Here is a 13364-nt window from a genome sequence, read left to right as displayed (position 1 = left end):
AAAAGGCATTCTTAATTTCGTTATTTCGTTTTCAAATTCTCTGGTAGCAAAGTTTCTGTTTGCCTTCACGAAGTTTTCAAAACGTTTAAACTATGAACGGTAACAGAAAGAAGATACTTCCATTAGGAAAAATTGTATCTTAAAATTGATGTCTCATACGATAGGGGTTGTCCAGAATAGACCAGTGATATCAATACATTACGTAAATCTTATTGTTAATATACTAAGTTTGTTGTGCAGGCCATTAGAAATATGCGTTAAACTTTCTTTTGACGACCACTGTAAAGCCCATAAATTTGAAATGCTGTAAAGAACACAATAGTTTCGATAACCCTGCTGGGTGTATTCTGACGCAGATTAGTGTATGTAGACTTCTGTGACTAAATGTCCAAAGATCATGTTTCGTCTGTTATCAAACTAATGCCCCATGACGGATCTAAATCGGTTGATGAATAGGAAGGCGATTTAAACATAATAGGAACAAGCCGGTTTGTATATCTTTGATCTCTGGGTTACACTTATCTTTTCGCTTATTATTTCGCGACAGCTGACGACAATGCGCGGAGCTTATTAGATATTCTTATCCACGCGCGTAATATCGTGGAAATGCTATTGATTAATGGATGAGACCCATCAGTAATTTTATGTATATACCTTAATGCTTCGAAATAAATATTCGACTGCTGCACAAATGTTGGTCGTCGTGGCGGCGTCGTTGACGATGGGAGGTACCTATACGTGAAAATGTCAAGATCGTGGAATATCCTCCGTGGCTACTGTCAGTCACGAAAGTCTACGTAGATCTTATAAATTTACAATATTGTACAAGATGGGAGAGGATTTTGATTATTCTATTATATATACTGTAGTTAAAAAGCATAGGTCGAAGAATTAATATTATTAATATTTTAAGGGTTGGAAGAGTTGGTAGATTTTCATTTTGAAAATAGCAATGATTTGTTTCCTTATTTAATGAGGAAAACTGTATTAAGAAAATATAAAATAAGTAAATGTAAGTAACAATTGCATTTGTACTAATTTCGCACTCCCATAATATTGTTTTCGTCTTTAATTAATACTGTAATTAATAATTCACATTGTACTGCGGCAGTAGTATGTACTGTGCGCACCAAGCCCACACAAAATTTCAATCAAATCGCTAGGCCAAAGGCGAGTACTGTCACGCCACTACAAACACATCTGAGTAAACAACAGCCGTTCGTTTTATAATCATGGGAATTTCACGCTTCAATGGAATAATTGCAAAGTCCGTTTCCCCTTTCGCGTGTAAACATTAAAATCCACGAAAATCCCGTGCCGAGCGGACTCGTTTATTTTCGCACCGCGAATCCGGAGTACGCGCTGTGGAATCCTCTAAATATAATTCCCCGTGTGCACGCCCACGCGACGAGATCTTCTCGATTGACATCGTAAAGGTATTTTATAATATCCAACACCCTTATTCGCTGGCAGATTCCGTTCCCCCTCGGTTTTAATTAATATCGAATTCCGCCACACGCGGAAATCTTTCCACGCCCACCCCCGGTCATTTACATCACCAAGCTTTCATCGATTTTGCGAACTTTTCCCGAGCTTTAATCCTCGGAAAATGGGGGACGCTGTACCCAGACCTCCGCGACTTTGTTGTGGGAAAAAGTGGGAAATGTCCTTCGATATTTGCAGTTTAGAGTTTTTCTATTTCGCGACACACTTTCCACGATATTTTCCAGTATACCTAGACGGTGGACAAAGTAATTGAAAAATCGCTCACTCGAATAAGGAGTTCAATATTTTGCGAGGTATTTATGCAAGGCTGTACTGAGAATTGAGGAACGTTTATTAAAATGAAAATTGAAACTCGGCTGCCGAAATTGAAATTAAGATTTAGTAGATGAAATTCATTTGTTGCTTGTCAGATATTATTTTGGGGAGTTTGTTATTATTTAGTGTGAAATAGCGTACACTTTGGATACTCATCGTCTTAATTTTTGGAGACTTGTGGTTAAGTTGTGTAATAATCTTTGAGAAACTGCTGAAGTGGTGAACGGATGGCTGTGACAAGTCTTTCATGCAGACAATTTGGCAGTGGCTTGAATATGTACGAATGGATTCGTGCCAGGTGAAATAAATATAGACGAGATACCACTGTTTACCCAACTTGCAATATTTCTTGTTGCTTTACCGTAACATTGCCATTTATCCATATGCAATACAATCCAATAACTACTATTTCATCCTCCATTCATCTTCCACCTCTACCAAGCAATTGAATAAATCAGATAAGCCAATCAGTTGGTTGATTGGAAAATTTCAGAAACTAAAGCCTGCCACAGCTTAATTCTAAGAAATAGACAACGATCACAGGTATATAGCAACGAGTACTCCAAAAAATTGCTAGATAGATTAACTCAGGGTAGATTAGAGCCCAGAGTGTAAATAATTATTACTTCAACAAGAATAAAGCAAATACTACACAGTAATCGCGTGAATACAGAAATTAGTTTCATAAATAAATTAATTCTTTATTACGTATAGAAACTAGACGATCCAAGCGTGGCAGGAGAATTTTCCATTCGTGTTAAGGGCTGATCCCAATCTTCTAATTGCTCGTACGTTCGCCAATCAACGGTATTATCGATTATCACAGGGAGAAATGTTTGTGAAACGTTTCACGGAATTATCGTGCAGTGCAATTATTCCATGTCACGGTTCGAGATAAACAATGGGCGAAGTATGTCAAATACAGGGAAACGTTGCCACGATCTTGTCGCATGAACGGTGACGACGTTTGTCGCACGAACGGTGACGACGTTTGTCGCGCAACACCCACGCGACACTTCGTGAACTTGATATCGCGGCGTGTATGTCGACCTTGGCATTGATAGCTTATTCTGAGTCACTCTTTTTCCGCAAGGCAAGTAATGTTCCATCGAGATCACGTTACCGAAAAATATTCCATCACGACTGATTGAAAGGATGAAAACTATAGGGAAAAAGTGATCTCAAACTTCAAGTGTCGTTATTTTCTAAAATAAATATCATTTTTTATTTCTTTCTGGTTTCCCCCCCCCCTAGCCAGAAGTATATTCTTCGAAATAAAAAAAGGGGATACAGGTCCCACCCATTCTGATCAATTTTTTTTGCTCTCCGCATTTCACCCTGTTTGACAATAAGATCCTTCAAAAACAAAGCGATTATCGAGTGGCCCGATACCGATTACACTTGTTTCCACGACTATTGACCGCGTGCTTTCTCACTCCACCGATTATTGATAACTTTGTTTGCCCACCCTCCGTATCTGTTCAGAAGCATCGCTCGGACTCTCGCTGCGGGTGCAAAAGTCGCAGCCGACTTCGTATCGTGAGGAAACGAGTTTTTCGGCAAGCATTGTGACGACACAGTAATTATTCTTAACAAGCGACCCAATGAAATTTAACAAATCCTTCCGCTCTGCTTTCCATGCTCGTGCAGGATTCTAGCTCGTAACTCGCCCTATTAAATAGAGTGTACGCTGCAGCTGGGGTGCATTACGTAATGGCAGACTTCGGAACGCTAGCGGTGAATATCGATAACATTTTCTCCAAGCATATTACAATAAGTAACACGGTTAATGGCGCGTCGTAAGTTCGCTTCGTCGCTAATGATCCGAAATTAACTGCGCGCGCCGAAAGCAAACGAAATTTCGGAAACGAAAGGTAGCAAAGATAGTTCGAATCGAGAACGCTTAGTTTGGCGAGATTCTGAACGAAGTTCATTCGCTGGACAGTTTCCATTTTCGAGTTTCGGGAGGATAAGTTTGGTTCGAGGTGGCCACCTTACCGCAATTTCGGTGGGATTACTGAACGGAGGATTATCGATCGGATGCTTAGAATTATTTTAGGTTTCTAATTTCTATTTTGCAACTTCGGGTTTTGAAGGTTTTAAACATCCAACTTTTTATTCTGTTGGATAGCGCGAGTTGATTGTAATTACGTTGGAGTTGCAGGTAGAAGTTATCATCGAACTGGATAAACGATATTTACCGAGCGACTCAGATTATTCTACAATCTTTTTACTGTTATACATAGAATTGTTCTTTTACTCGATGTTGCGAGGTAATCGCAGTTTCCCTTGAACTGTAGGTAGGAATGCTGATGAAATTGAGCCAATCTTAGGCTGATGGGATTGAACGAATTTTAAACTAGCTTACGTGATATTGAGCACCAAAATTGTTTGAATCACCGAAGTTGCTCCATTCTCCAGCGTCTGGATTGTATCAAGCTTGGAAGCTAATTCCGTTTTCGCTCGAATTGTAGATAGAAATGCTGAACTCTGTAAACTTTCCTCTATCCTAGTTAGTGTTAGTACCAATCAAGTAACTAAAAATTAGGTGTGTGTGAGTACTGGATTTATTCGAGCACTCGGGGGCTCTTACCGGGGCTCGAATAATTTAAGCGGTTTGAGTTTTTCAAGTAGCTCGCATTTTTACCAAACAGTTTGTCAATTTCAAGTAGCTCGGAGAATTCAAACGCTCGATTCGGCTGGAGCAGTCGAACCGAGTTCAGCTCAGCTCGTAAATTCCGGGCACTCGTATACCCCTTCTAAAAGTATCTGAATTTCCTTAAAAACATTCCTCCAAGAATCTTTCACGAAATCAACACTGATTAGGGGCAGGGATGAGCATCATTGATAATAACAATGCATCAAGCATCGTGACTGAAGCCGTCAACTGGAACGTCATCTAGAGATTCATCTTTGCACTTGACCCAGACCAAGTTAATCGGCGTGACGACCACCAAGTCGAATCGATGAAGATCGAGTTAATCCAATCGTCCTGATGCGTCCGGAAGAAATTCTACTGCTCGTGGAACGACTCAGTTGTCTCTGTTTAATCGTCGTGTCTCGTGATTGGGAGAGCCTCGTCGAGATGTTTTCCTTTAAAGTCAGAGCGAGGCGGAAATTCAGCGACCCTTTGTTACTAGGCAATTGCTTACCTTCGAAGTCTTGGGGAACATTTGTCTGCCAGATGTCTAATAGACGGCAATCGACTTCGTGCTATTTTTTTGGACACCTCGACAGTTTTCGCTCTGAGAAAATCCGTTAATTGCTGTGTCAGCGGGTGGTCATTCTTCTCGAAGAATGAAGGCTTTACAAGATGTTTCCTCGTATTTTATCCTTTAATCAACAAATTTCTCAAGGGATTCTACTGGACTGTTTTAAACGAAGGATAAAAAAGCTTGAAATATCTTACGAAGTTTTCATTTTTCGAGCATCTTATTCTGAAATACTGGTGCTACCCCTGAAAACTTTTAAGGCCAGAAAATTAATGCAATAGTTCACGAGAAGTTTTACTTTACTACCCGAAGGGCGGTTTATAGGGTAGTAAATCTTCAACGCCAACTCTTCTGATTATTTCTCATTATCTTCTTACAAGGAAACTTCCCACCCCGGAAATTCTAATTTTAATGAAACTTCGTGTGAATGTAGAGCACCTTGGAGTAGGCGAGGAGCAATATTTTTGCTGTGAAATTTCACTCTGAAGGGTTGAAATCAGTCCTTCCAGTTATCGCTTTTTTTCGGTTTCTTTTTAATATAAATTTGTAACAGTGCGAGATAGAGCAACACATTTTAAGCTTTTTATTCTCTATTACACTACCAAAAGACAAATAAAGTTACATTAAAAAAATTTAAGAAACGCGATAAGTTTAAGGCTCAATTTCACCCCCGCAGAAAGAAAATACTGCTCCTTGCTCTACATTACACGAATTTGCATTGGAATCGTTAAAATGCTATTTTCATTATTTAAAAATAACGCGTTAAATTCCTCTCGAAGCGGGTTCCCTCCCCGCCGACTCCAATAGTTACGTCGCCTTCCACCTTATCCGGCAAGCCTTGAAACCCCCCATTTTTAATCGGCCACCAAACGCGCCCCAGTGACCTTACGCGGCCGCCACGGGGAAGAGCTCGTGCGGGGCCTCCTTAAATGGCTCTCGCGGGTCGTCGATCATCTCTCGTGCGAGTGGATCTGAGGCAAGGATCCTGGATGTCGGCGATAATCGTGTCGAGAGGTCGAGGAAGTTCGGGTTATCAGTGGCGTGACGCTCGCAAATCTCGCAGCGTTTATCGCCTACAGGCCCCGCCTGGATCGCGATACAGCGATCGAGGACACTCGATTCGCACGTTCGTTGCGTAAAATTTCGGCGGCCTGCACGCCTTCCCCGATCCCATGCAATCGCCGCGTCAAAATTTCGCCCACGCGGATTGCCAGATGGGAATCACGTGGAGCGTGGCGGGGCTTTCGAGAAATATCTTCATGATAAACGGCGGCGATCTGTCAGTCAGCTTGGCGGGGTGGATGATAACAGTCACCGACGCGATCAGACGTAATCGCTACGACCGAAACGAAGCGATATTCATGGCGTAAGATTTGAACGGTTCTGAAGGGATACTTCCCCGATGCTTCTGAATCATTGGCGGATTTTGGAAGGCTGTTGGCGTTATGGGGTTGGTTTTGTGGGGGCGCGAGAGCTCGTTGATTTGTCATCAAATGATTATGAATCGAGGAACTTGCAGCAAGAGGGGTGCAGCTACATTTTTACCAAGTTTGAGTTAATTAGAGAAAACTGTTTATAAAATTATTGCCTTGGCTTAACATTGAAAAGAGAACACTAATTGAAAAATATGTATTCTCACATATATAAGTAGGGGGAGTTGGAGCACTTTGGTGCAAGGGTCGCAATGAATTAATATTCTCTTGATATCTAGAAACAGTTAGAAGTTCAAAACATGACCACAAGACACCCTATTAGCTATCATCTAATCATTATAGATATCAAGATAATATTAAGGTTTTCATTGTGCCCCTTGCATCAAAGTGCCACAAGTCCCCCTAGTAGTTATTATATAAAAAATATTCTACGATAAAAATATTAATATTAATATTTCTATTTTTATTTATTTGCAGTAAATCGCTCGTTTAGAATTGTAGAATTTTTTTACGTATATTACTCATCACAACTCAAGAACGATAAAAAGTGAAACTGCACCCCTGTTGCTGCAAGGTCCTCAATTATGAGTGACAGTACATGGGTTCTTTTTCTCCTCTGCGTTTCAATTTAATTTGAATTTTTGTAGTTTCTGTGGGAAAGTACCAGTAAATTATCGGTAAACCGGTTTTGATTAAAAATTTTACCGAATTACCGGTAATTGAAAAAGTCGGTAATTTTGCAATCCCTAATCACGGGTCTATTCTGCTCCCTGTCCCCAATCTATAGGCTGTAAATATTAAGGGAGAATTCTTTTTAATGCAGCTATCTTATTCCTGTCATCGCACCGTTTACAGTTTGGACTTTCTTCTGACAACTACTTTAATCGTGGATTCAGAAGATCCTGCTGATTGTTATATTTTCAGTATTTAATATTACTGACTCAAAAGTTGTCCCTGCTAGTACTACTTCGAAATATTTGCTTGTGCATCGAACACATTTCAAAGAGACCGACGCGACTTAGCTTTATTTATAGCATTGTTCCTCGTAACGCGAATCTTATCAGAAAAGCGCTCGACGTAAAAGATACACGTTTAAAGAATAAAACTACAGTGATCCCATTGTGAAAGGATAAACTTTCATGCGCGCCCTCGTAAAAGCAGATACCGTGCACTCGCGAATAAGTATATCATGATAAACCGCGGGGAATCGACTTTTACATTTATGTTGTAATCTTGACGTTTGACATTAGTTGTGAAAAAATTTTAAAAATGGAGATATTCTCCAGCTTATTGCCTGCATTTAAGGGAAATCATTAGGTGACTATGTATGCACCTGTATACATGTTCCTACACTTTTTAAGTGCACAGTTAATATTCCAACAACAATACGGTCAATATAAATATTTATCACTAAATGAGCACGTAATAAGTATGGAAATTTGAAAGGAATCACTTTACATTTTTCCCCGTAGAGATACACTGTTTCATTTCGTAACAGTCAACAGTTTACATCAACACGTTGTCTGAAGTATTTCATATTAATTATCAAATTAATATATCGACTATTTAACGCAGGCGAGAGAGAATAATATTAGTGCTGCTTCGATTACTTCGTTCAAGATCGTGTGTATTGATTAATTGTTAATTTGAGGTTTCAACTCGAAGCAATTAATAGTAGAAATGGGAAATGCCTCGAGCAAGTTTACACTATCTGGCCAGCTTTTTTTTCTCTAATGCATTCCATAGACAGTTAATGCACATTAAAGAGAAACAAAGGAGTGGTGCGATACCGCCCAGTTATAACGCCGTTTACATTTGTTGTATCGGTGAACTCCTTTGATCTCGGCTGGCCAGGGACGAATCTATATCACGGCTTATGTAATTTTTTTTCGCAACAAACTCGCAGAAATCAAATATCGGTGCTTACGTGGCGACGAGACCACGATCGAAGAAGTCAGTGTCACTGATTTCCCGTGAAATCCTGTTGTTTTCAGTTGGTGCGTATGAAATCGCCGATCGCGGATAGCGTAGAAATTCCTTTGTTTATGCTGGGGATACAATAACAATTGTTAAGGCAGGCTTACGACATGACAAATGTCACAGAAACTCAAAAAAATAAAATAAAATAAATGAAGTAGTTAAAAATCAAAAGGTATTTTCATTAATTTGGGAAGGCTTGTTGTGTGTTACGCAGGAGAATCTTTAAGTTATTCAAAACATTCGTTCAAATTCCTATCTTCTTGGGTATTTTTTAAAAATTAATTTTTGCTTGTATCAAATTTTAGGAAGATTTTCGTCTATTATGAATGAAACACTTTGAGCTACTCTTTGCATATTTATTCGTATGTACAGATTTGAATTAATGATACAATTTTCAGAAGAAACGTTCCTCAGATTTATAATAATTACACTGGTTTGAAATGCGGGGAGATTTATCTGTAGAATTTAATTAGTACAGATTTCTAAAGAGACAGTAAATTGTTATGAAAGTAATGGAGATTACGTTGGTGACTACAATTTCTATAGATGCTTTTGTCACGTTTGGCAAGGTGAAAAACATTTTTGAAAATTCTGATAAAAAACCAAGAATATTAATATACTAGAATCTGAGAAATACCTCGTGTGATATATTGTTCATTTGTAGTCTACGATGAAATACGTACGATGGTACTTTAAAAGCGAGTTTCACGATTATTTTCTTACGCGCGGTACTTTTATTGTTTCTTTGCTGGAAAAAAAAACGATAGAAACCGTGATAAAAAAAGTGGGTCGACCGAAGTACTGTAACGTATACAATGTTTTGTATCGTATCGTGTAACAACGCTCTTGTTATTCTAGAGCAGAGATATCTGCCTGCAATCACATGAAATATTCGAGTCAAATTCACGTCGTATAAAATGTCGATCAGAGAGCTGATTTGAATATTCGATTATATCCGTGCATTAGTTTAGTTAAGTTTAAAAACATTTCGGTCTAGTGGACCACGTTGTTAAATTTGAACTCTGAGTAAATTTGAGTTTCTAGTTGAATTGGACGTTTTTAGACTTCTTCCAGTGTATTAAACTAGAAAGGAGCTAAGAATAAAATACTCCACAGGAAGGAAAATTCACAGATATGAAATTTCATGCCTCTGAAATAGCTTGGAAAAAATACAGGCTTCTTTTTGCTCGAAATATCTGTGTTCCACGATTGATACTTTCTATTTTACATATTTTAAAAACCTTCCACCTTTCTCTCACCTTTTTTCAAAGTAATTCTGTGTATACAAAATGAATGTTTTTGAAATATCAATTACGAGCCATAGAAGTATCTCCAGTAAAAAGGGTCCAAGAGATATTAAAAAACAAAGGTAATGCAAGGTTTTGGAGTACAGCTCGCTATGTTCCAAGAGCTTTCGTTAAATTGCTAATTAGCCAATTCGAGCTGTATATCAAATCCACGAAATTCCCTCTAATTCTGCTACTCAGCTTCTTAATTTATTTAAATACTTAAATTACCCAGCAAATAAAATTAGTAAATTACTCGACATCCAACTCAAATTATAGAATTACTTGAAATCTAACTCAAATTATTGATTTACTCGAAATCCAATTGAAATGATTGAATTACTCGAAATCCAATTCAAATTATTGAATTACTGGAAATCCAATTCGAATTATTCAATTACTCGAAATCCAATTGAAATGACTGAATTACTCGAAATCCAATTCAAATTATTGAATTACTGGAAATCCAATTCGAATTATTCAATTACTCGAAATCCATCTCAAATTATAGAATTACCCGACGTCCGATTTAAACTATCCAGCAAACTACTTTCACACGCCAAATTACTCGACAATCTATCCAATCTCTTCACCCCCTTCGCGGTCCACGAACCAAGATTATTCCCCCCTTCGATCATTCCCAAAACCCTCGAAAAAAATTCTCTCTCCGTCGCGGTCGGATCACACAAGTGAATACCATATTCCCGCCGCCTCGATAGAGCAGCTAGATCACGCGCTGAAAACGATACGTTTAACAACATGTTTTGAATAAAGGAGGATGGTGGGGAAACGGGGGCACGCGAGCGTCTCCCTACAATATCTCCCGCGATTGAGATGCGTGCGCGCGGGAGTGCGCACACTGGTCGGCCCCCGATAACGGGTAATTAAAATGTTTTCGATCGTTCCGTTCGTTTTTTCAACGATCCCACAATGCCCGCGCACCCCCTCCATTGTTTACGCTCTTCCCCCTCAAGCGAAACGGGTAATCTTCTTCAAACGTCCTGACCCCTGGAGCGTTGCGAAACAGAGTCGCGACGCGACGATCAGGCTCTTCCTTTCCCCCCTCCCTCCCCCCTCGAGGAAATTCGATTCGATTATCAGAATAAGTAATTACGATTTGACATAACGCCTCGGTCCCTCGTTCCCGATAGCATTGTTGTTGTTATTATTATTAAATTGCCACCGTAGCCTGGGGCGCACACAAAGAGTCGCGAGTACGTGCAGCGTTCTGGTTCATCTATCGTAGCAAGGCGGATGTAAATGACGCACGTGTTGCATTGAAGAAGTCTGGACGGTTACTGCGTTGATTGGCTGCGTCACATATTGTTGTACGTGGATTGATATCAGCGGTGTATTTCGAAGCTTACAGTTATTTGAACAATGGGGGTGTACTGTTCTCGAGGGTGCGTTTAGACGCAGTTGTTTGCACGTAGGCCAGGCTACTGGTATTTGGGGTTGAAGGGAATATCGGTTTGTTTGAAATGATGGGAAGCTTGAATGGTGAAGTTATTTGCTTCTTATTCTTTGGTTGATAATGCTCGGCGAAATTAATCTGACAATTACAACAGAATGAAATCTCTGAAAACTTGGATGAAATACTTGCTTCTGCACTTCTGAGATACTTCTCTGTGAAGAATCATCGCGTTTTGATAGTTACTTGTGAAGTTCCAATAGGAGGGCATGCTCAATTCGAATAACAAAATTATACATAAACATTTTTATTGTTTCTTTACGGGTTCTAATCTTATTTTCCTTCTTTTCGTTTTTCCCTTTATCCTTGTTTCAGTTCTATGCTATATTTATTATACTATAATTTATTTAGTTTATTTGTTAATTTTTTTAGTTTAACCTATTTTATTTCTTATCTTCTACTCACTATCCTTTCTCTTCGCCACTCTACCTTACATCTAAATCTTCCCACCCTCCTCCCTTTCTCTCCTCCTATTCCTATTTTAATCTACTTGTTCACCCTCGACCCCCATCCCCCACCCTTCTCTCCCTTTCTCCTTTCATATAGTAGCAGAATTATTACACATTAAAAACTTCATAATCCACGTCCTATCCGTGTAAATTAATAAATGAGTGGGGACAGAAATTTGCTGGGGTATTCTTGTGGTTAGATGTAGAAAAAACTGAATTAACCCGGATTGGATGCCTTCGACGATCGATGCATCGCAGTAGTTCAAAGGCAGCAATGTACCAGAGTAATTAAAAAAAAAACTGGGGGGTGTTTGTTATCCAGGGTAACGTTGTCAGCGGTGTTTTTCAGTTTCAAATTACCCGTCGCGTTAAAGGTGAAGGCGGAAAATTAAATTACCCGGTGAAACACTGTTGGCCGCCACGTTTTGTTCCTGACGCGCGTTGTTCGGTCTCAATGCACGATTTTTACATGATGTCTTTACAGGTGACCAAACAATTTTGCTCGCGTTAATTAAAGCTTGAGTTTCTCTCATAGACTGCGTTGTTCTTCGTGAATATTTTTAAATTCGATCACTGCTTCACAGTTCGAGTATATTAATTGAAAATTAAGCGGGCTTCACTTGGACTCAAATTTGTATTCATACACACCTTGTCATGGTCTGTTGAATAGAAATGATCAATAGAATTCTTTTCTTCGAGAAGTAATAATAATAGCAAGTAGCACATGTAGTTTGATATTTAACTCTTCGTTGACACACCTCCGTTTTCGATCAACTTTGACATACCTGGGTGGCTCACACCCAGATCAATTTTTGAACGACTGCCATTCTCATCTGAAGAGTCCAAATACCATGAAAAAAATCATGCGTCAATTTCAAGGTCTCTAGAATGTATTCCAATAGCGTTTTGATTGAAATTTGATCACAGTTTTTTGTAACAAAATTCTAGATTACCACATTTCGAGAAAAAACGAAGAAAATCTTTAAAGAATTGTAACTTTTACAAGTATCAATATTTCCAGCTAAAAATCTACAGAGTTGTCGTTCGAATATAATATTTTGAGAGAGAAGATAGTTTGTAAGTCGGCTGTGGAAAAGAAAACTATTTATTTTGCATATAGAAGGCGCTGAGCGTCAAAATCAGCTTATCGATGGCTCACACCTAGGGAATTCAATCCCGGGATCCCGGCTGTTTTTTGGATTCTAAAACTCACGGGATTTGATATATCAAGTTATAACTTATCCCGAGAATTTCGAGAATTTTTGAAAACGTAAATTACTGTATGAACCATTGAAAAATATAAAAATGGAATCCCAAAAAACAGCCGGGATCCGGGGATTGAATTCCCTACGGTGTGAGTCACACCGTGGGTTAAGACGGGTCTAATTTGACCCTACACCCGCCGTGCGAGGGTTAAATTTCAGAAGCAAAAGAGGCGTTGTGTATCGTGTATCTAAAACAGTAATATATCTTCTGAACGTCCGAGTCATAACGTTGCCTCTTTTACAGTACCTTTCTCTTACTTCCGAACACTTAAATAACCCCCCCGATAATGTCTCGAAGTTTCCCTCCAAGATCATAGCCGACAAATGAAAGCGAGGCAGCTCCCGGTTGGCTTTTCCGTTCGAGCAGTGGAAAAAGGGGAAAACTCGTGACCAGTCTTTTACGAGTTAAAAAGAATCAATACTGCGGAGCACACGTGTAAATAAGCC

The 13364-nt window shown here is 39.2% G+C and overlaps 1 protein-coding gene across 5 annotated transcripts in view; it reads left to right on the top strand.

Annotated features, from left to right (window-relative positions):
- The window catches only part of Tps1 (Trehalose-6-phosphate synthase 1), a 48638-nt gene that overhangs the window by 21057 nt on the left and 14217 nt on the right, over positions 1 to 13364 (top strand). The gene's annotated exons all lie outside the window — the stretch shown is intronic.

The sequence above is a fragment of the Andrena cerasifolii genome, chromosome 3 (assembly GCF_050908995.1).
Source record: "Andrena cerasifolii isolate SP2316 chromosome 3, iyAndCera1_principal, whole genome shotgun sequence".
In the NCBI taxonomy this organism is placed as follows: Eukaryota; Metazoa; Arthropoda; class Insecta; order Hymenoptera; family Andrenidae; genus Andrena; species Andrena cerasifolii.
The sequence above is the reverse complement of the archived record's forward strand: the minus strand, read 5'-3'. Positions and strand labels throughout refer to the sequence as shown.